Source organism: Nasonia vitripennis, chromosome 4 (assembly GCF_009193385.2).
Source record: "Nasonia vitripennis strain AsymCx chromosome 4, Nvit_psr_1.1, whole genome shotgun sequence".
Lineage (NCBI taxonomy): Eukaryota > Metazoa > Arthropoda > Insecta > Hymenoptera > Pteromalidae > Nasonia > Nasonia vitripennis.
In genome coordinates this window covers 6,354,994-6,379,597 of record NC_045760.1, presented here as the reverse complement: position 1 = coordinate 6,379,597, position 24,604 = coordinate 6,354,994, and the positions used below count along the sequence as shown (strand labels likewise).

At 48.6% G+C, this 24,604-nt stretch overlaps 1 protein-coding gene across 1 annotated transcript in view; it reads left to right on the top strand.

The window, feature by feature from the left end:
* Window positions 1–24,604, top strand: part of LOC100679373 — a 265,016-nt gene that overhangs the window by 217,631 nt on the left and 22,781 nt on the right. The window lies entirely within an intron of this gene.

Sequence of the window (24,604 nt, the reverse complement as noted above, 5' to 3'; positions counted from 1 at the left end):
TATCTCAGCAGGCCGATAACCGCCGTATTATCTAGCCTCTTACTACTGCAGTGCGAGAGATCGCGAGAAATCTCTCTCTCTTTTTTCCCCTCGATTATCTGGCGCTCGGACGCCACTGCGGGTTCAGCTTATGTTTCGGGATATTTCGGCCGAGTCCTTTATCGGTTATGGGGCGATTTTTGGGTTTGATTAAATAAAAGAATTGATGCGGAACGAAAGCAGATGTTTAGAAGGGAAGAGGTGTGCTTTTTTTATAAAAAATTTAATTGCAGAAACGAACAAGCTTTTTCACTGTAAATTACAGCGCCCATAACTTGCGTTCTCGCGCGCGAGGCATTAAAACTAAGTTAGGTTTTAGTTCGAAATTACTGGCCTGCAGCGTAACGGGGAAAATTTAAAATTTTCGCCCGTAATGAAAAATAACAATATGGCGTTTAATTTATCAGCAACGTGTGCGCGCGCGAGCGAGCCAATAGGTGGCGGCGGCGAGAGAGAAAAAAAATACCGGGAGAGAGAGACCAGCTCTACGTATCGAATATAACTGTATATACCCGCTTTTTACACGGGCTTGTATACCTATACACACTTCTCCCGAGAGGCAGAAGAGAGAGAGAGAGAGAGAGAGAGAGAGAGAGAGAGAGAGAGAGAGAGAGAGAGAGAGAGAGGGCCCGGGATATTGCAGCGGGGGCGCTAACGCTTCTCGTTATTCACGATTCTCATTTGCAAGATTGCCTATACGTCTCGGACATGGGTTTCCGCAAGCGACCTACTATGCGCGCGTTAAGCGGCGGCGCCCTATGCGCTCGCGCACCTATAGCTATATATACGTACATATATATTTATACGCCCGGGTAATACTTTTTTAAAATGAAATTTACTCGCCGGACTTTTTTTCAGAGATTTATCTCGCGAGCTTGCGTCACTGAAGCTGTGTTAAATTAACGAAAATATGTGTAGTCGCGAAGGTAATAAGGGACGCGGAAGATTCGAGGAATTTCGCTGAGGGATAAGCGAGCTTCTGAGTTATCGCACTGCTACATTATGCGAAGTTTTGTGAATTGCTGCTGCGGCATCGAAGGGGATTTTCATTTGTCAAAAAGAAGCGATGATTCAGCAAGCTGCTTGAGATACACCGTTCGATTTATCATCGAGAGTTCTTTCTCGTTCCGAGTTATTCCCAGTTGTATTTACTGTACGCTTTCAATTTGTCGGCCGCGTCGGAATGCGTAATTTTTAATTTCACCGTAACCAAGTGTATACCCTCGCAGAGGCCATACTTCTTCGAAAAATACGAGAGAGGGGAAAACAAAATTACCGAATTCGTCAACACAAAGGCGAGCGAACAAACGAGTCTCTCGGAGAATCGAGCCAGTGTCGTCGTATCTCCGTCGCCGCATTAAAATCTACACGAAGAAACACGCGACGACCTTCTGACAAAAAGTGCAGGGACCTTGGATTTGCACGGTCGTTCTTGTTTTTTTGTCTACGTGCACAAGCGCATCTCGGGACAACGTCTTGACCTTGCGCGCGGTGAGTTTTTTACGAGTTTACTGCACCGTCGTAAAAGGTATCCTAGCGCAGCGAGGGTAGACTGCAGCGCCGACACCCGTTCGGATAGCCGTAAAAAAAGGACACTTCTGACCGCGTGAGGACAATAGCAACAACGGCACCATGCGGTCGGGAAATGCCGTTACGCGGACGGCCAGCATCTTGCGGCAATACCGGCAGCCCTTTTCTGCGGAATTTCTCGCTGACCCTTTTTGCGTGCGGTGCAGCTAGCGACGAAGAATTTCCCTCGCTGCTACTGCGGACGCTTTCCTTTTTCTCGCAAGGGTTTCGGGACGAAGCAGCTTGCGTTGTACGGTGATTTACGACTCACGATACAACGGGACATCGTTTTTTTTCAAAGGCACTTCTCGAGATAACGCCCATCCGTCGGGTGACTGGGTAGTAGGGTTTTCCGGTTGCTGAATTTTGCCGGCTGATGACCGTTGGGTCTTGGAAAAGTCCTGCCGTGGGTTTTTTTCTTCGCAAACGAAGTACAATGCGCTTGATTCTTCTTCCTCTTCGCTGAAAATTTCATGAATTATTTAAGAGTAGAGCCAGGTGATTTTTGCGCACTGATCGAGTGAATTAACATAGAAATATTTTTTGTATTTAAATCCTTAAGTGCAGGCTATCGATCGAGCAAATTGGTTTTGTTCCATAATTCCTCCACTCTTGCATCTAAATTTTGTTTTAAAACAAAATTGCCACTTCAGGACTACGCGAAATAGCTGTAATCCAAAAAAAAAAGATAAAGCCTCTCACTTTCACAAAAATCATTCCGAAATTCCTTTCAACCTAAAAATAGCGATCCATGTACTGAACGCGACAAGAAAGTGGCGATAAATCGAGAACGAACGGTAGATTTCCAGTAGACAAGATACCCGATAGAACCGGCGAATACGAAATGGCAATGCTCACATCATAACGTACGTGTCCACATGAAGTTGCACGCACGCACGTTTGTGCTCTCTGTACTGGGCACAAGTCCAAGCACGTACGAAACGCAGTTAGTACGTTTCTGTGTACATACGCTATCCCTTCTGTCTCTCTTGTTTCTCGTTCCTCGCGGGCTAACGAATAATTACAGCCTCTGGATTCGCGCCTCGCTGTGTTATATTTTGCTCAAGTTTCGCGGAGCCACAAATTAAGGCGTGTATACTTATACCCAGGCGCGATAATGACAAAAGTCGGAAAGAGATGAAGGGCGAGGGATGAGGAGAACGTTTGGGGTACGGTAATGGAAGAACAATGTCCGGTTGAGTGCGGCCGCAGAGTATGCCCACATATCGCCTAATTTCGAAATAAGATAGGGGGGATATGGCATTGTTTGTCATGAAATTAAAATTAGCCTGCATTTATTCGTTTTCGTTGTTTTTTTCCCCGACTGTTCTCGTGAATTCTGTTTATTCGCGCGATAATGATTCATCGATTACCGCAGCGCATTATGCATCGCGCGGAATATCAGTTATTAAAAAATGACGCGCTTCCAAATGGAAATCTAACGAGTAGGAGTTAACCAGTGAACGAGTGCAGCAAAAAGTCATGGGAAAATCAAGGCGGAGCTTAGAATCTGCATAATGGAATTTTATTTAGGAGCAAAGAGAAGAAAACAAGTATATTACATTCGCAAGCAAAGCACGCACCGCAACACACTCGTCGAGGCGGCGGCGGCGGCGGCAGCAGGGCGAGCAGAGCAGATGAGCTCGGATAGGTTGTTAAGACATAATCGGATATTAAAACTCATAATGCTACCGTGGCGCGCAATTAATTCATAATTGGCTCATTTTGCAAGAGCCGTGCAATCTTAATTCAATCTATCGCCATTTGCGGCGCTTCGTTGCTACGTCCTCCTCATCGCGTCGTGTCTTTAAAAACCTCTTTTGGCATCACAGAGAGAGAGTGAGAGAGACCGGCTACCGCCGCATCGTTGGCTCGACACGTATCCGCCTCGATACAATTTCGAATAAGCGAAGCCGCCTCTCTTCTAATTTTCTTTTTTTTTCCTTCTCACCCCGCGCACGCTGTTTGATGCCCTTTTAACGCTGGTTCGGTCAGAGCAGGCTTACCGTCGCGTAAATATTTCTAGCTCTAGCTATTTCTGATTTTGCCGACGTACACAGAGTGCGAGACAGTTGAACGCATCGTCAAGTTTACACTCCGGTTCGCATCCAACACAGCAGCGGTCCAGTTAGGCAGAATTAAAAACAAATAATCTTCCGGCAACTAACGCGATTTTCATTGCAAACAAGGCGGCGCGGCGGTGTCGGCAATGTTGCGCGATAAGATTTCCATTATTAAAACTGCTGAGTAGAATGAGATAGCCTTTGTAATTACGAATTAATTTTTAGTAAACGTATTAAAAAACGCAATTAATAAAGCCCGTGTGTACACACAGAGTCGTTGTTCTCGATTTGAGGAAAGCGGGACTTCGTTTAAAAACACGTTAACTTTGCAAGAGCGTTGCTGCTGCTGTTGCACACTCTCGAAGACTGGATATTCCGGTTGACGAACTGCTGCAGAAATTTCGAACGACTGCAGCGCGCCCGGCTGTCCTGTAATTAATCCGAAATCCACTTAGCTTGAAAGTTATCGCGATGCGTCGTTAAATGTAATTACGTTGAAATTCATGCGCGTAATCGTTACGCTGAAAATAGCGGAGCTACGTATTTGAATTTCAATTTTTACTCGATTGTATAATTATTAATTGATTTTAAAGGATTTTATACGTGCTAGAATACGATGTATTAATATAGAGATCGTGAAGCTTGCTGGTGAGACCGATAGATGACGGCACTGCTTCGCTCTGCTCGCTTCGCTGCTCGCACACACACACATGCTCTGTAACCCTTTAACAAAATTTTAAATCGACTGTGACGATGTCTATCATGAACTTACAAAAGAACGTGACGATTCCTAAAATGGCATAATATTCATTCACAGTTTTGCAACATCGAACAAACACGCTCAACAAAATCCCTATTTTCGAAACAAAACCTTTCAGTTCACAAACCCGATCGATTTTAAATTCCACGCAATCTACTGTACAAGAGAACGTCTGTGTCGATCTCGCTGAGCGATAAGGCCGAGCCGAATCACCACTTTAATTAGGAAATCGACGTATATATAGCGCGCGAGAGACGAGACGACGATAACCGACTAACTCGCTCGCGCGGTAATTGCAAAAGTGACTTTCAAGGACGAACGTAGCTTGGAAGCGGAGAACGTCGCGGCAGCGAAATATCTCAGATAGTTACTCTCAGTCCATTAGAAGCGGAAGACCTTTACTGTCTCGCCGAGGCGATAGAGGATTCCACACGGGCAGCGCGCGATCTTATTTTTCAGGGAGATTGGCTCCGCGTTTGAAGAACCTAATCAAAGTTTAAGGAAACTTTGTAATTTCTTTTTTCAGTATTATTATCCCTTATCCCTAATCGATTATTTACATCCCTTTTGCGAGCTTCTCATTTCTTCGTAATAAGCCTGCGATTCGTGTGCTCGGAGAAAAAAAATTCTTAAAACACACAAGCTCTCTCAATATTGTGAAATATGCAAGATTTATACCGTTAAGCTAACACAAAAGGCATTTCGCTTCTGGACCGTTACGTCCAAAGAAATCACTCGTCCATTATGCCCTCCACTACGATACGCGTCTAGCCGTCGTCGTCGTCTCTCTCTCTCTCTCTCTCTCTCTCTCTCTCTCTCTCTCTCTCTCTCTCTCTTTCTCCAAACTCGATGTGTATCTCTCTCTCTCTCTCTCTCTCCTACTGCTACCACTACTTCTACTCACAATCGCGACAGAGACGCGTTCGTCGTTCGTCCCCGGCGTATAACCATTATATCTCTCTAGTCCTTTTGTCCCGCTCACTCCAGGAAGACAGCGGCACGAAGAAGAAAAAAAGCGCAGATAGAGAGCAGAGCCGGGCAGACGGATAGAAAGGGACGCAGAATAAGAAGAACGAGTGCAGAGAGAGAGAGAGAGAGAAAGGCGAAGGCGAATCCTCCCACGACCGGTTCGTTCGTTCGAAATTCGGTGTGTGTGTGTGCGACGGCTCTCTTTCTCTCTCTCTTCCATTGCTCGCGTCACTATCCCTGCTTTCCGCGCCATTTCTCCGTAACGCGCGCCATTTCCTCCATCCCTTTTTGAGTCGACCTACCTCCCCCGACTCGAACTTTCGCAGGCTGTCTCGCTCGCTCGGCAGCGCAGTTTTCCCTCTGTGTCTATGTGTGTGTGTGTGTGTGTGCGCGTGCGTGTGAGCCTGTGTTTGTTCTCTATTTGGATCGTTTGGCTCGCGCAAATACCACCTTCCCGGCCTTTTACCTCATCCTCCCTGGCCTAACGGGGCTCGTTCACGACGAAGATTTTCTAAATTTGCGATCGCTTTCCGCTCGACGAATCCTCGTCGAATCGCTCGCGCGCTTGAACTTTCCGTATACCGGCGACCGAAATTCTTCGTTCGCGGAATGGCTGGATTCTCTCTTAGTTTTGTATTATAAAATTGCCTCCCACCGCGTGCATTCGGCGAGCTTTAGGACGGCTTTTACATTGATTGCGTTGCATGTTTCGCCGGAGCGAGTGTATATCTTCGCGAGCGATTAACATAAAGAACGAGAGGCGGAGGAAACGCTGCTGAGAGTGCAAATGCTCCGTTTCTACTGTCCAAACAAAACTTTAATTCTCCGAAACTGTGTGAGGCGGAGCTTTTTTCTTATAATTTAATTCACTCGTGTGCAGGTGATGCCGACCTTTAATGATTGTTCGGTAATTTTTCCATTCGATGCTTCCGAATGCTTTGCATGTAAATTAGAGCAAACACGTTTTCGATACAGGTAGAATTACATCAGCGTTCATGAATTTCATCGCTCGGATATACTGAGTGTAGCTCAATGCATAAAATTTGCATCGTTAAAAACATTGAATTTTTAGGTGATTTTTACACGCAAGAAAGGTGTTAAAAAGCACGAAATTAACTCGGCAATTTACTGAAACCCGCGCACGGTTCCAAGCGTTATATGCAGTATATTTTAATTCCCCAGCGCGCATACATTACGTGCCACCGCACGCACGTACTGTTAATTAAAATATACGTTGCTTCGGACAAGACTTACGCGTATACTCGCTCGCTCTCGTAGAATAAATCGAAGCCTTATACGCCGGCCATTATTGAAATTCTCCGATGCCTCGCGCGATTCCCTTTTATTTTTCGTTAGTCATAGACAGTGCGCGCGCTGCGGTATAAAAAGCTCGCCGAGCGTGCAGAAGGGCGGATGCTGAGCTGACGTGGCAGCAGCCGCTCGTCGTTCGCCTCGGAAGAAAACGGAATTTCCGGTTTCCGCTTGGAAAAATAGCTTTTCCCTCCATATCCTCCGCCGCGTATAGCCGTGCATACACGCTTTCTTCGTAGAAACAAACGACCAGGGCGTGTGTGTTTTTCTCTTCCCCGGCGTCGACTGATCGTCGATTGGCGCTCGCCATTGAATGATATCGACCATCCCCCGTCCTGTGTGCGCTGCAACGTAGGAAGTCCGTAACGCGATATCCGATCGCTTTTCTATAAAACTCGCCCGCAAAATAAACGGCTGACGAACGGTTTGCCATTCGCCAAATGGGCTTCGAATGGCTTTTTGTTGCTGCGCTGTGTTTATCTTGATTTTATACCGCGCGATGAATTTTAAAGTGTGTATTTCACAGACGTGATGATATGAAATTTGTACTCAATGAATCACTATAGAAGTTTTCTTGAAAAAAAATGAATCACCTAATATAATCATGATATAGAGCGTGATACACTCATTCCCTGAAACACATTTGACTAAGAAACATAGTATTCCGAGATCAGGAAAAAAAGTCAATTCCGAAGACAAAAACGAGCGTTTATAAAGTAATGAAAGTCCTCGTTTATATCGCCGGACAAACAGAGAAGCGACACAGTCGACATTTTATAATAATAATAAGCCAGTGTCGCATGGACGAGATAAGAAAGCGTCCCAAAGAAGACGCCAATTAGCGTTATTGCGCCGGCTTTGTAAATACATTCGCAAAGGCCTTACGGGTGCGTTTGATAGGCCCCGCGATGGCCTGGCAAACGCTATCCTGTCAGCTGCGCTCCTTTCCCTGCATCGGATTCAAAGGCATTCCTTCGGCCGGTTTCTTGCGAAATCTTTCTTTTTCTCGGTAGCACCGGCTTGTTTTTGTTGGTCAAATTTTGAGGAAATTCTCTGATTTCCGGTTCTTATGATTACGAATACGATGTCGTTAGTGAATATTTTTGTGGCTACGTATAACACTTTCTAATCCCAGCCTTCAAACAAACGTAAGTCTATGCAATACTAAAAGCAAACGAATATTCAAAATCGTAAGCAGCTGAAGCCAGGGATAATAACAACAGCAAAAACACCATAACCATCAGCATCAAAATAATCAATCCAGCGGAATTATTCTTCAGCGATCGGCTCTCATCTCTCTTTTCCTCGTCGCCGGATCCTCCCCTCCTTCTCACACTCCGAGTGGTCCCCAAAGCCGCGCGCCGCGGGGCACCTCTGCAGCCTATACCAAGTCCGAGAGATCCATCCCTCCTTCGCCTCCTCCTCTCTCGGATAAAACTGGGCCCCGGTCCCCGACACACGTTGGCCTTGAACGCTTCGCTCCCCCCTTCTTCCTCCTGCACCTTTCGCCGCGTCTCCCCCTTCTGTACACTCGTTCTTTTTTCGGGCCTCACACACGCGCGCACGCTCTCTTGGGCACTATGGCTGCTGCTGCTGCGCGAACGATGACGCGCCGCCGCCGACTTTTGAGAGAGAGAGAGAGAGAGAGAGAGAGAGAGAGAGAGAGAGAGAGAGTGGATAATTGCTTACATAAGGACTATTCATAAAGCGAGAGAGCTCTCTCGTCTAGACATTAACTGGCGCTCTTAAACGTCGAGTTTTCGACTCCTCGAATTAGGTGGAACAGTCGTGGGATGCTAATTTTCGTGAATTACAGCCGAGCGTTCTGAGCAAACGCAAAAATAACGCGACGGCCAAGTGCTATTAAGCCAATTTATGCGCGCACGCTCTTTTTATTAAAAATGTGTGAATTATGTCTTGATTATGCCGGGACGGCCTATTTGTGCAGGTAATCAAAGCTTGGCAAGTGAGTTACGGCCCACAAAGTCTTACTGCGCGCGTAAATCTTGAATCGAGCACGTGATCATAATGCGGTTTTTGAGAAGGTTGAACAAACGAATTAAATTCAAGCCTTTGAGGCATAACTGCCCTTCGTACTTCCTGCTCGAGCAGCTCTCACCTCTCGTTTCGTTCATTCAAAACAATAATACATAAAGTCCAAACGACCCAACTTACGTCATCACCACACACCCATCAACAAAATGCATCGAAATTCGCATATGCACCTTCGAAACCGAAGCACACCGCCTGAGGATGCTTAAACAGCGAGCTGCGTCGTGATCGTCGCCCTCGAATTAAATTCATAATTCGCATCGAGATTCTTGCGCTCTCCCTCGGCGTCCGCTTAAGAGCCCGAGGCTCGCTGGCAGCGAGTAATAATAATCGCTCGCGCTTTTCTTGAGGCAAGATCGCGATCGGATAAGAACAAAAACGAGCCGCCACGATCCACATAATAAGCGGGCTTTCCGCGCTCTCTCGGCTCACGCATCCATCTTGTAATGGATACACGCGCATACATTGTAGCTCGCAGCTTATCTTAACGTCGAATCGCTCAAAGTGCCACAGCACACACGGTAGCTCAATGACAGACGGAGGAGCTAGAGAGATTTCGCGTGGGCTCAACGATCTGTTTACCTTCCGGCCGATTTTTCCTCCAGAGCCGCGTGGGTTTATACGTGAAATTCTGCCGGGGCTCAGCGTGCGCAGGGATGCAGAGAGAACAGCAGCGACAGCAGCAGGGATGTGTATAGATATGTGCGGTATCTCTACTGCACGGCCAATGGGGTTTGAATGGCCGTGATAAAATGCTATGGCTTCCGAATGTTGACTAAAGCTGCAGCGTATCCAGTGCAAGTGGAAAGCCAACTGGAAAATAACAGCGCGTCGTGATGTATGGCCGAGACAATGATAGCAACGACGCTCTCGATTCGCTAACTCGCCGTTTTTTCAGCGAACGCTTTTTTCATTATTTTGCGTAATAATAATGCATCATTGCTTACGAACGTCGCGCGTCGAATAAAAGAGAGAATCGAGAGCCTCGCGCAATTACGCAAAATGAGAGATCTTGCCATCTCACGTGAGCTCGCACTTTTTCTGCTGATATCCGACAATATCAGCGCCGCGCGGCAAAGATGATAGCCGCGATAGCGAGAACCGAACGCTATTACGTCGCTTTAGTCGCGCGATAAAATAAAGCCTGCGGAGTATATTAAAAATCACTTTCCTCCTTTTTTTCTCCTCCCTGCGCGCGCGCGCCTATAATTTTCCCGATGAAATTAAAAAGTCCGCGGCGCGTTAAGATAAGCTTTTAACAGCCCCTCGAATTAATTCGTATTAAAAAATAATAATCGCGCACAGCTAATCATCCTTAGATCATCAACCACCGGCTGCAACTACGTCCCCGATTTTTTCGCGGCAGCGCGATCTCGTTGAGGAGAGACTACGTACGCGGCGGAGCAAAAGTGGACTCGTCCCCTCGACACCATCGCAGAAGCATCACGTCTCCGCTATTACGCGATGAGTAGGTAATTTGCGATCGTCGCGTCGTCGCTCGGTACACGCATCGCTATACTATACTCTCCGACCAATCGCGAATTAATCAGCGGCCATCATCGCCGCCGCCACCGCGCGGCAGGTGAACGTTTCTCGGAAGGAAAAAAGAGCGACAGAAGTACGCTGCCGCCGCCGCCGCCGAGAGTCTGTGCGTAGCGGATGTTTATCTCCCCCCCCCCCCCCTGTTTGCGGCGGAACTAAAGCGAGAGCTCGTCCGCGAAAATTATCGGGTTTTATATAGTCAGGAGATTATCCAGAGCGCGTGTATGCTTCGGGAAAAGAAGGATCTCCTTGAAGCAGTGCATTATGTGTATACCTGAGTCGAATTGAAAATATAACGTTGGAGGTGGATGCCGCGTATTATAATACGCGTGTATTTTGCGCCATTGCGCTGTATACTCCTGCGGGGCGTGTGTGCGCTGCGCGAGGCGCAATCAGGGCAAGGCAGAAGCTCATAAACATGCAGATGACGGAAGATAATCCGAATCTACGATACGACTGCTGCGCGCGCTTTCTCATGCCAGTATAGAGGATTCGCTCTCGACTGCGAGTGGGATTACGTTTGCGTTTCGTCTGTTCTAGTTGGATGTACGTATCTCTCGTTCTCACACACCCTCGAGAGAAGCTGTGCTGGATCTGGTTTGCCCTCTTTCTGGGTGTGTTTTCCGACTGCGCGTATACAAAGTATCAAAAAGCCATACAAACGGCCAATAATCCGGACTATAATTCAGCCGCGCTGCATGGGAAATTCGGATGCGCGTGCGTTTGTTTAAGCTGATTTTAACGTTTGATTCGATTGTTCTGCGGGAGAGATATAATATTTTGGGTTTTAAGGATGACGCGTGTGCGTTTTATTTTCGGATATAGAATTAGACGCACAGCCTCGCTATTGTATACGATATCGTACTTCGCGAAGTATACCGCGTGAAAAAGGGGCTACCGCGGGGATTGCGAATAAAGTATGAAAACGCTGATAAAACTTTCAGCTCGCACTCCATCATTGACGAACGGCAATGGCTTCCCTGGCGCGAATTCCAAAAACGCGCGCTCTTTCTCGCAACTTCATGTATAATGCAGCTCACGGCAAGCGCAGCAGCAGCAGCAACAACAACGCCGCCGCCGCCGCCGCCGCCGCCGAGGAATTATAAATATCTAAAATGTATCGCGCGCACTATGAGAGGAGCCCGTATGTGCTGTTGCTGCCGAAAAAAAGGAAGTCAGCGAAAAAAGAAGCAGAGCGCGCGTACAAAGCCGGCTTCCCTCCGGCAATGGAACAAGCCGCAGAGGGCCTTCCCCTCGGGATCGGGGCAAAGAAACGCGAGCGAAATAGAAGAGTATGTGTGTGTGTGCGGGGAAGAGACGTAGCTTTGGAACACACGAGGGGTCAGGAAAGGGGGGGAGCGAAGATAAGCCCAGGAGAGGGAAGATGGATGTCCTCGACCCCATCCGAGACGCGCGGAGAAGGCACACGCAAGAGAGAGAGAGAGAGAGAGAGAGAGAGAGAGAGAGAGAGAGAGGCGGCCATAATGCGCCGTGCGATGCACCATCCCCGCTCGCATGCGCGCTTACATTCAAGCTTCTTCTTTTTCCGCTTCTTCTTGGAGCCCCGCGGGCTCTTCCAATTTAAGTCTTAATAAGCCTTGCAGCGAGACTCCTATTCTAATCCTCCGAACGACGCCTTATTATCATAATGTCGTGGGGGCTGCGAAACGAACGCCCGTCTACTGCCACTGCTATGTATGTGTGTAACGTAGCCGTCGTCGTCGTCGTCGTCGTGTGCTGCTGTTGGCCCGCATAAGCTTCCTCGGCTGGTGTGTGATATGGTATGGAGGGCACGCGGGAGAGATGACTTCTTCGCGGGGTATTGTCTTCATTGGCTTTTTATTTTAACTGCACGGCCATGTTCCGCGCCGTTTGCTGCATAATATTAATTTAGAGAATGTTTCATTGAATTTTCATGCCGGCGTATGGATCGGTTGTTTTTCCATATGCTACGTGATTTCGTGGGATTTCATTGGCCTGATATAGGGGAGGGGTGTATAGTGATGTATTCTTGAATTTTGATGGTGCAATTTCGGGAGAGAGAAGATGGTGCCACGAGGATTTTTGTGCGATGAGAGATTTACGCTCGGTATCCTAAGCTTTTTCGTTAAACAAACGCGAGCGGCGTTGAATAAAGAATCGAGGGAAAAAATTCAGAGTATACCGCCTCAACTCGTTGTTGAACAAACATCGTGAACTACCGGATTATACCCGGGATCTCCCGACGCACAAAAAATCCAACTGTACTACTTCCAGTCTTATACTGCGACGACGTATAACATAATATAACAGACAAAGAAATCGTCACACTTGAGCCCATAAACCGAACGCGCGGAGACTTCGCACGCCTCTAAAGTTCGCGTCCGAACAATCTGCGCGTTTATTCGAAAAGGGCGCGCGGTTGAGAAAAGAAGAAGATATCTTCATCGGCCCTGTATACAGACACAGCTTTGTGCGTCGTCGCGAGAGGATCAAATTTGTTCGCGCCTCTAATTTTACGAGCGTGCAGAGCCATTATCCGAAGTGGAAGCGCTCGCCGATGACGACGACGACCACGACGAGGAGCGAAGCAAGGAGAAGTGAGTGACAGGCCGTTCGCGCGCGCTCGTATAGCAGTTGCGGAGCCGACGGCTGAAGCTGCTGCTGTGTGACGGCGGTTTTATTGCCTCGTAAAACGGGCCCCTGGAAGTGGCGTTAGAGAAAACAGCCGGCCGCAGGATTCGACGCTTCCTCTCTGTATCCGACCCCGGCGCGGTGGTTGCGTACACGTGCTATTGGATTTTCTCTCCCCGCCGGCGCACGCGGAGCTACTGTTTAAACGTACGCGGACAATATGTTTCGCCTCGGCAGCTACACACCGGACGATGATTCGATTTGCGATCGTATACGTTGGAAGCTGTGTACTTCACGAACGCGAGTGTTTGGGAAAGTTCACGTATAATCGTGTGGCGGAAGAGAAGCGGCGAGAGAGATTTATGTCGAAACTCCGTTGGACGCGCGACCGATGAAATTCTGAAAAGCGTGGATACGTCCACGCATTCTTGATTCCCTACTCTGATCTTTCCCCGAGGCCATAGCCATAGAAAAAGGCCGAGCTTAAAAAAGGAACGACGAGAGAAAGAGCCGCAGCAGCGAGAGGATCACGATGACGCGCAAGGAGGCAGAGAGAGAAACAGAGATCGCGTGTATACGCTTGGACGCAGGAATTCCGCAAATTCGCCTGTACATAGCACAGGGGTTGTCGCTAGAGGTTAGACGCTTGAAAAAAGCTCTCGAGTGCGTCCGCCTCAGGTGGTCCCGCGACGAGAGAAGTAACGTCCTCGGCGCATGCGTGGAAGAGAGGAGGAGGACTTAGAAAGACTCGGAGAAACAACACGCCGAAGACTAAAAATAGGAGAATACACGCGAGTATTCGCGTACTTCCTGCGTCGAAACAAGAGCTGCATACATCTCATTGTGCGTGAACAAGCTCCGCATGTTCGCGCGACCAGAGAATCGAAGATAAGGGGTGACTAGTCACTGTAGAGAGAGAGAGAGAACAAGAGCAGTAAGCGCCGTGAGAGATGTCCTGTCGGATCTGCGCTACGTGTACGTGCGCGCGCAGATAAGTCGAGGACGGGCAGTGTATCCGCGAGAGGAAAACGCTGTTCGAGAGAGCTTTACAAGGCGCGAGTACAAGGACTGCTAACGAAATAGCTTTCCAGCTGCGAATTTTTACGACGATGTAATATGATTAAAGCTGCAGTAACTCTATCTATCCACTTGATAAGCTACGGCGAGACGTGAGAGATCCATCTCTCATTCGAATTTACGTCCTGCCCTCTCCGAAAGGACTTTCCTACCGCGCCTGGCTCGCGCGCGAAGCGAAAGGTCCGATTTCCTCGCAACAAGCGAGGACAATTACGAATGGCCTGAGATCCCGAGGACGGACAAGCTCGCGCGATATCTACACCCCGTGTACGTGCTCGCTCAGCACCGCGGTCGGGAGGAACATAAAGCTCGTGCGGCAAGACACGCGGCTAAGTGCGAGATACATCAAGCAGCTCCTATCGCTGCACACACTCCTTTGCTTCGTTGGGCCAGATGCTGCGCGGGTTTCCAGGTGGTTCGCGGTTTGTGACTCCTCCTCTGCGATGGTGGAGAAGCTGAAAAGTGAGAATCCAACATGAATGATTTGTTTTCTGGAGTGAGAAAATTTATGAAAATGTTTATGGTATCCGAATGCTGTGAAAACTACCAAACTAAAAATTCCAGCACTATAAGCTCTCTCCACGCTACTCGGATAACACAGTACAAGGAACAACAACAACAGAGAGCCGCACTCGCAGCGTAGATAAAGCAGCATATATCCGGGCATAAAACATTCTCGTTAAGAATATGATCCGAGAGGATCTCGCGTACACACCCTCGACCACGCAATGCCCGCTCTGAGAAACACTTCTTCTTCTTCCGAGTACGTTAACCTCGCTACCGCCACACACACACACACACATACATACGTACCCCTTTCGATTATACATAAAGCTCGCGAGTCCTCGCGGTCGATCTTCGCATCTCTTTCTTCCCTTTCAGCCTCGCGGCTAAGGAGTATAACGAAGCGCCGTTAACGACGCGCATTCACCTACATGCTACGACTTTTCTCGCGCGTCGCCGAGTAGATGACGGCTCGAGGATATAAACGCTCGTTCGCGCGATGCACGTTCGAGCTGCTCTCGTATGTTTTTCGAGAGAAGGATCGCGCGTGGGCTTTGCGCCGCCGCGGATAAAGCGCGCGCGAAACGGATTCGTTGAAGGCTTTTATGCGCATACGCTGCGCGGCTTTTAGCGATAAAAGGATTCGCGATGGCGCGGTGATGCGGTCTGATGTGAGTAATGCTGAAGAGAGAGAGTGATTCACGCTTTTTTCTGTAGAAGGTGCGCGTCTGATTTTTAGGAGTCTGACGCTCTCGATTTTCGCGCTTCGATCGAATGCATTATTCTATTCCTATTAACAATCTCAACTTCTCCCTCTTGACTTTCCCAACCAACGTCGTAAATCCCCGCAACAATAAAAGTCGCTCTCTCGCGCATGCAGAACCGCACTCGCGATATGAAATACGCCTCGCGCTCCAACAAATTCACGAGTTTCTTTTGTATTCAAAAGATCATTTTCGTGATTAATCCCAAGCCGCAGCTCGGCGCATATGTAAAACACAGCGCACAGTTGTTGTAATTCTATCCCTATCTCCGTATACACGACTCTCAAGGTTCGACAGTTTATCGCTATGCGCGCCTACAACGCACTACACCACCCACCCGAAACAGTAAATACATTCGCGCCCATACAAAGACACACTTGCGCTCGCGCGGAGCAAAAATTCATTCGTTACGTATAGCGTAAAACGAAGCGAGCTCGTATTTCACGCGCGAATCTCATTGGGCCGCGCGCGTCGAAAATGAAAATCGAATATTAAAGCGCTGCACTCGGGAGAGGATTTATAATCGCTGGTGCGAATGCTGCGTGCGCGGGAATGCAATTTCGCTAATAAAAAGGCAGGGAGGACGAGAGCGAGAGAAAAGAGAGGAATAAAAAGGAGGATCGGATCGCCCTTGTGGCGGCGGCGGTGGCAAAAAGCGAGTTTGAATCGCGCTCGCGCGCGCGCTGAATTATTCATCGCTCGAAGTTTCTGCAGCGTGTGCCGCCCGCTGCACTCGCTTCTTCCCGCTCCTTTCTGCACGAGGTCTATCGAGAGAGATCGCTCGGCGGCCGTATAGTCGAGGGACACGAGCCTCCTTTCGGTGATAAGAACTTTATGCTGAATGCTTGCATTTGTTCGGTTAAGGCAGGAGGCTTATACACTATACGTACCTCGGCTTTCCTCGACGAAGCGCGAGATATATCAACGTTTAAATTAACAGGGCCCGTAAAGCATAAGGAGCGCGCCAGCTAGCGCGGAGTTTATAACTCGGCTAATTACTCGCGATGATGATGAAATTCCCATTGGCCGCCGAGGAAGACGGTTATGTGTTGTGTGCAGAACGAGTCGTCCCGGATAAATCGTCGGCCTCAATTTTTCACTCGGTATAAAAAAATGTTTCGACTATAAAAACTGCGGCATCACATGAAAAACCCAGAGCGAGTTTACGATTCGAATGTCTTTATTAAAACAAAGCCGCTCGTCGTCCCGTAAAACTCGCCACGATATCCGTAAAAAATGCGCCGACCTCGTGCATTAAGAGCCACCGCCGCCGCCGTGCGGTGCGACGAACATCCCCCATAATTCTCCCCCGATCTCCCGATAAATCGGCCCGATCTGCATAGCTATTCCCCCATCTCTCTCTCTCTGCGCTGCAGCAGCGCTCGCTCACGAAAAAATTTTCCCTCGTACCTACAGAGTCGAGGGGATAAGACGCGGCAGTGCAGCAGAAGGAGGAGCAGCGGCAGCGGGAGGAGGTCACGTAGAGAGAGCAGAAAAGGGGGAGGCGCATTAGCGATGCGCACCGCGGCGCTCTCTCTCTCTCTCTCTCTCTCTCTCTCTCGTGTATGCGCCGCGGGGAAGGGTGATTAATGCATTCGAGAAGCGTAGAGGCTGCGCTTCGGCTCTCTCTCTCTCTCTCTCTCTCTCTCTCTCTCGTATGGAGGTGTGTGTGTGTGCGTGTATGTGTATACGTTGTAGGTGTACGCGCATGTGCACACGTGCGAGCCGCCGATTTTTCTCGGTTATATACTCGCCCTTTATCTGGCCCCGGGAATCTTCCGCGAGCGAGATAGAGGCCTTTGAAAGAGGCTATTTCACGCTGCTTATGCTTAGGCTTTTTGGGTCGATTTTCGCTTTTCCGAGCTTAAGAAATGCTATTTTGAGGAATAATTAGAACTATTTCTTTCCTAGAATTAGGTTTAAAATTGCCAAACAAACACGTCTCCTCGATCCACTTTGCCTTCCCAACAACTCTCTATCTTATCTTACAGTCCGTTCATCTCCGGGTCAGCGCAGAGCAGCGTCGCGTTTGAAGTCTATAAAAAGCAGTCCTTTATAGATCGTCGAGACGCGCGACTCTGAACGACGAGGCATTAGATTTCTCGCTTCTCGGCCGCGAAAAAGCGAGCAGCAAAAAGCAGCCGCTACACTCTCGCGTCGGCGAAGATCAGACTGACAAGTGCTGCTGCTGCCTCGTGTGCAATCACGTGTACGCACGCAGGGCTCGTATACACGTCTCTCGCGTATGCAGTACTTTACGCGCGCCTCGTAAACTTTCGAATCAGCGCAGTGTGGTGTACTGCGCGCGAGATTTTGCTCTAAGAGAGCGTAACGAGGCGACTTCTTTGAGAGAGGAGAGAGAGAGAGAGAGAGAGAGAGAGAGAGAGAGAGAGAGAGAGAGAGATGCTGCCTATTGATGAAAGTTAAAGGCGTCGTTCGAGCGCGTGAATTACGAGAGAAAAGTGAAAAGACGCGCGAGGAGTGGCGGGGATGTCGTCTAGACGCTTTCTAAGTGTGCAGCTTGAAATATTATTGATGCTGGATTCAGGGAGTATGAAATGCTGCCGAATTATGAATTATACTCCTAATGTAAATAATTGCCGCAGTTTTGCATTCTTCTAGTGGATTGTAACTCGTGATTCCTTTGTCTGTCGATCAAAAACCAAAACAAAAATTTCAAACGCTCGCTAACTTACGCAATCACCTCGTACGTACAAACAGCCAGAACATAACTCTCACCAACAACTTTCGAAAGGTTTATCCGAGGAAAACATCACATCAACGTGTCTGTACACACACTATACACCCATAATAACTGCAACGTAGCACGGCAGCGAAATACCAGTAGGCCGCTTGTAAATTGCAAAATCGTCAAGCGAGCGGCTGCGTGCCAAGAAAAGTTCAGCCGCAAGAGAAGAAGACAAATCCAGACGCTTCTCGCTCGGCAATCGAAAGGAGTGTAGTGCACATAAACAGCCGAGCACGTCTGCATAAACTCGAGAGGAAACGTGTCGAGTGACGTGCGCCTCGTTTGGGACTTCATAAAGCGCGTAATTTGCTCGGCGTGCTCCTCCTTCTCTTTCGAAATGAGAGAGATGCTAATGAACCCCCCAGCGCCCACTCGCGTTTGTCGGCTACTTTTATACGCGGTATACTACTGTGTACGATGACGATACAGACGCGCGTCGCGTTATTTTAACCGTTAAAAGCGCGCATCCAGCGGTGATATTTCACGATCGATTAGATGTGTACGTGACGCGCACGTTGTAAATAAGCCGATTTGTCAGGCGTGTAAATTTCGGATTAAGGGATGCGAGAAGCGACATTTTTTTTCGTCTGACGTCTGGCCGTGCCACGAGAAATAGTTGTTTTTTTTTTCAAACGCTGCGAGAGTTGAAATTGCGGAAATTCCCGCATTTAAGAAAAAAAAAACTATAATGAGATTGCAAATTGGAAAATATTCAGTTGAAAAGCGCAGTCTACAATCATCTCTCGAGCGAACCCTCCACTCAAAAGTCAATTCGGACGATTGAAACTCGCCCCGAAGCTCGTTCGCATAAGCATTCAATTACGGATCTTTCTTAAACACATAAAATCCAGAAGTAATTTCGACAGCTTCGCTCTCAATAAGTATAATACGAGCGAGAGCGCCGTAATACACACAATCATACCCGAGATCGCCGCAGCTGCGGCGCGTATATCTGCGCGAAAACAGTTTAACCCTTCGCTCCTCTTTTCACTTAACCATCGCGCACCGCTACACTCGAGCTGCGCAGAAAAATTATCCATCAAACGCAGCAGCAGAGCAGCTCCTTGACCCTGAACCGTCCGGCTGCAAACGGCGATAATCCTCCGCGGAGATCGTTAACGTCCTCTCTCGGCCATCGCCATCACCATCATCACGATGATCGTTGTAACGCGTGACTCGGTGAGCGCAACTGGAAGACGAGAGGGGGAGTCTACATAGGTGTATAGACACAGCCGTTCGAGAAATCGTTCGCCGACGAGCGTTAATTGAAAGCGAAAATTGCGCGTCTGCTACTTCGTGATCGTCGATCTCTTTCGCGGCGGCGGCGGCGGCGGCAGCCCTTATCGAGGAAATATCGCAGCTCGCGAGAGGAGCGTATAGAGCCAATAAAAAATAGTTAATTTAACGGGCGGCGCGTGCAAGCTCGCGCGAGCCAGCGGCGACTTGTTATTAGCCTTTTAATTGGGTCCGCACTGCGCGCGCTCAGCTCGTATCCGGCAATATTAGCCCGCTAGTGTGTGTGCTAGCTGTGTATAGAGGGGCTGCGTGCACTTGCCACCGCCGTCGAGATCATCGAGCCGACGACGACGCCGTGCGGCTACTTCTAATCTGCAGCCGGCGGCGATCGTGGAATTGCTCGTTGCCGCGCTCCGTGTGTATTAGCTAGATTGCTTCTTCCGCTAAGTTTATAAATATTTCAACGCCTTTCCAAACTTCCCAAAATTACACACGACGATCATTCCTCCTTCAGTTTTTGCAACGCGCGCAAATCTCGTCAGGAATTGCTCACGTCAGAGAGAAGTGGATTAATAACCGCGACCGAAAACAAGGACTTTTTATCGATTCGAGATCTCATTTCGCAGCGCTCGCAAATACTTACATATTCAAATGTAAAGCGTCGTTATAACGCCACTGAGATACAAGTTAAAAAAAAGAAACGATGCGAAACAGCCCACTCGAGAAACTTATACGAGTTTTCTTGGAAGATCAGCATCGCCAAGCAGTCGAGCGAGTCGCGTTTATCTCGCTCTTCTCTAGCGGCAGAGTTCCAGTAGTCTAAATATGGCGACGAACGGACTCGGCGTGCGTGGTGGGGTTTTTACGAGTCTACCTGAAATTTTGCATAATGCAGAGCGCGAAAACGTCGTGCAAAAGTGAGAACTACATGCGCGCGAGCATGGCATGAATATACGCGTCTGCTAAATCGCTGCGCTCTCGCGTCGTGTTCCAAAGATTCTAGATAATCGCGCGCGCGCCATCGTCCTAATTAGGATTTCGCTTTCTGTATATAACGAGCTTTTTTGATATACAAAACGAGATTTTTACTACTGGGAAATTTTAGTTTTGTATAAACGATATTCATGTCTTCCGGCATTTTCTACGACCGTGTTCAGAAAAATGTATAAACACCCTGAAAGTCCAACTCCACTAGTGGACAGGTACGTATAGCAGAGTGTACAGCTCGTAAAACGCGAATTCCCGGCGATAATACCCCCCATATAAGTCTCGATAATGAACGAGAGATAATATACACAGCCGCGTGCTCTCGCGCACATACACTACACACCCCATGGCGACACCGAAGTTAGGCGTGCGCGCGAGAGAGAGAGAAAAACTTCATTCGCCACTCGGACCCCCTCGTATTTTCTCTCACAGGCGTATAAGAGTCCGGCCGGGCGAAAATCGGACATAGATGGAGGCAAGATAGAAAAGGTGATCCGAGAGTATGCGAGGGGGTGGCTCGGAGCTAAATCAAGCGACGGTCCGAGGCTTAGAGTCGGCCATCTCGATCGTCACCCCATTACACAGTGGAGTGTACGAGCCGTAGCGAGAGGGGGATTCGATATGCGGGGTGTGTCGACGTGGAAAAAATACCGAGAGGCCGAGAGGGGGAGGATGTAATGGATGGCTCGGTGCGCTGCTGTGTATATAGTACGATCCTGCGACCTTTGCCGCCGCTGCTCTATACTGTGTAGTACGTTGCTTTTTTTCGCGAGAGCGAGAGTCTCCGGGGGATCGTGCGTTATGTCGTTGTTGTTGCGCCGAGCCGCGCCGCGATTGCTGTCATTGCCGATCAAGACGCCTCATATGATGACGGTTTTTACGGGGGTGGAAATGCGCTTTTCATTGGGTGGTATAGTGCTTGTTGAATTAAAAAAAGTAGGTCTTGCAAAGGTGAATTTTCGTAACAGAAGGCCGGCATTTCTCGTATAATGGAGTGCCCCCATAAAACGAAGCATTAGCATGGCCATTATTGGGCGTATTTCAGAAAGTAATGGCGAAGGAAAATCGAAGATAAAAGCACATTCCTCTCGCTCGATGTACTGTTGATACAAAAATCTCATTTAGCCCATAAAGAGAATTCCCGAGCCAAATCCCGACGTTCCATTAAGCCAGCAAAAAAGAGCTCTCTCACTCGCTACACCCCCGAAAGCGCTGCAGCGCTGCCTGAAGCCGGAAAAAAAGCCCAGAATCCCCTGGAAAAATAGCTTTCCACCATATATAATTCCAGAATGATTTTTATTTTCCGAAAATAGCCTCTCTCTCGGCTGGCGCGCGCCGTTGCTGCAAATCGATAACTACGCGCGCGTGTTCCGCATACGAGACTCGCCGAGAATTTTCGCGATTTCCCAACACAATACTCTCTCTCTCTCTCTCTCTCTCTCTCTCTCTCTCTCTCTCTCTCTCGCCACTGACATATACCTCTCTTTGCGCATGTGTGTGTATGTGCAAAGCTGCACAGCTTCCGCGGCGGCGGCGGCGGCGGCGGCGGAGTCGTCAATCAGAATTCCGCGAATTAGCGTTAACGGGCCGTTATTGCCGCGTCCATTTGGCTAGTGTACGGCTGGGCTGCTCTCAGTGCGGATATGAGCCCATAGATTCCCCATATTCTACGCTCTCTGTGCACGCTTGCGCGAGCCAAGCCGCACACGGCCGGAATCCGGTTAGTTACTGCCGCGCGTTATGGACCAACCACCACATACGTATACTGCACACACTGCGCGATGCAGCGGCAGCCGATCCTCTATTGATGTACGCGTCAAGAACGCAAAAATATACGCTCGCAGCCGTAAAAGAGGAAACAGTGCTTTTCCGATCTTCCCGCGCTGCGCGAGCTCGCGTACATCCGATAATATAACCGGGCCGCTAATTACCCGAACCTTTCGCGATATAATGGAGCGCGCGTGGGGCTGCATGCGTACACCTATGCATATAAAGAGGGGGGCGTTAAACAGTACGTTACGCGAGTGAGCTAAATGAACGGCAAAACGAGATATCGGCGCTAATGAATTTCGAAATGTGAATTATTCGCGGGAGCGCGAGCGAGAGAGCTGCGCAGCCTGCGCGCGAGATGATAACGAGGCTTTTCGTTTTATCCCGCGCGCGGAGGCTTTTATACGCGCAATGGAATTAAGGCCGTTTTCGAATGATTCCAAGCGACGCGGGTCTAATTTTAATCGCGTTCAATTATGCCGTTCGTTACTTGCGGGTGTATTTCTGAGTAAGCAAACGCTGTACGCTACTTCTCTTATCTGCTTAATTAATATCGAGAACAGCATCCAGTTCTCCGCGTATCGGCACAGAGTAATAACGCACAGCTCGCAATGACTCGCCGATAGCTCGGAATTTATGAATCACGATCCTCGAAATCCCAACTTTCGACCCACTCCCAGAATTCTCTTTGTTTGCGCGATAAGTCTCGCCTCGAAAACACGAGCTGACGCAAACCTCCTCGAAATTGTGCAAAAATCGCGCCCCGTTTCTCAATGCCGCGCGCGAAAAAGTGCAACAGACGCAGAAGAATGACTCGCGAAGCGAAAAAAGGATTTTATTATAACCGCGACGCACACGCACACACTCGCGCGCGTGAATCTCTCGGTTTCGCAAAGTGCGCTCGCAGCGGGAAACAATCTCGGCCGATCTCCCGACTGACATAAAGTCCGCATAACGCTTTATCACGGTTATCAATCAGGCCGCGCGCGCTCGCGAGCTTATCTAGATGACTCGCTCGTATGATCCGTCTCTCTCGCTGAGGGAGAGGGACACTGTGTTCTCCGGATATCTTAATCCACGGCTGCGTTCGCGGGGATTAAATTAAAAGTGCGAGTTTTATGTTGAGCTTGCCTTCTACTGGGATCTCTGTGGGCGCATGTTATTCGTTATTGCGCTAAGGAGTGTCGAGGATTGTCGTAACTAGATTATGTGGTAATTGACAGTAAACAAGTCGTTAGCGGATTTTTCATATAGCTGATTATCTTGCTTCGCAAATCGCGCACTGCGCCTCTCTGTGTCGAATTACGCAATGATCGTAAAGAAGTGGGAGTAATAGTAATAATCGTTGATTGCACTATATAGATTCGAAGATAGCGAGTATATAGAACTAACAGAAAATTCTTTTTGTTTCAGGTGAGTACATCACGCGACCACACGTAGTTCGTACTACTGAACCAGCTTTAACGTTCGTGAGTACAAACCCCTCTACCTCACAAGTAATAAACAAATATACGAAATTGATTGCATCTCAGCGAGCTTGTATTCATGACTCGTTCAAGATTTATCTACGAAGCATTCCTATCCGTACAAGCTTCGGAAAGCAATGCCTCCCCCCAAGCGCGATTCCATCAAGGAAACGTCAGCATTTCAGAATACCAACAACAGTCACATACCGTACGCCCGGTAGGTCTATATCGCGATACAAGCTCCCCAACTCGACTCTCTCTTGCGGATATGAAAAATAAAGCATTATCCTTCCCACGCTACGCCATCGCCACAATCCCAAACCTAGAGAACTCCGAGTCGCTCTTCGAAATAGGTTCCACACTCGCATACACCTCGTGTGTGTCTGTGTGTTAACTCGCATAAAGAAGGACTACGCCGGTGATCGGTGCTCGCGATAAACCTTAGACGCTCGAACTTTTATCTGCCTCGTAAATACACTCGACTCGCGAACGTATACACGTATATATATATATAGTATACCCTCGCGAGGGCACACGCGATGAGAATAATTAAATTCATCACTCGGAGACTGTGCGAGCGCGCGAGAGAGCTCTCCGCCGGATTTTATACCACTGCTCGCGCGAGCAGAGATTATATTCGTGTAGCTGAGAGAGCGAGAGAGAAAGAGCGGATATATATACGCGCAGCTTGCGCCTGAAAAGGCGACGGCGGTTATTTGCTGTTTTCGCGCGCTGCGCGATTTTCCGAGGCGTAAAAATGTCCATGGTTTATCGCGGCCGGATAAGTTACGGATTTATTAAAGCCTCGGCTCTGAGTTAAGGTTATGCGTGCGCGCTCGCGGTTTCGGGGACAGTGAATTTCTTGGAGGATGAAGCGATTGCGGAGTATATGTTTCGAGAGTTGCGCGTGGTACGAGCTGTTCTTTTCTTCAAACGTGTCGCCTGAGGGAGTTTCCGCTGTAAACAGAACTTTCTTCGTTCCGCTGTACACCCCTGCATTCTGTAACGCACAAGCGTTCTCGAACGTACATCTCCAAAACGCGCATAAAAGTTTTATTGTGTACCTTTCTTTCTCTCGAGTATACCGCGCGCAATATCCGAGTCGACTGGCCTTCTTCAAAACTACAGCCAAA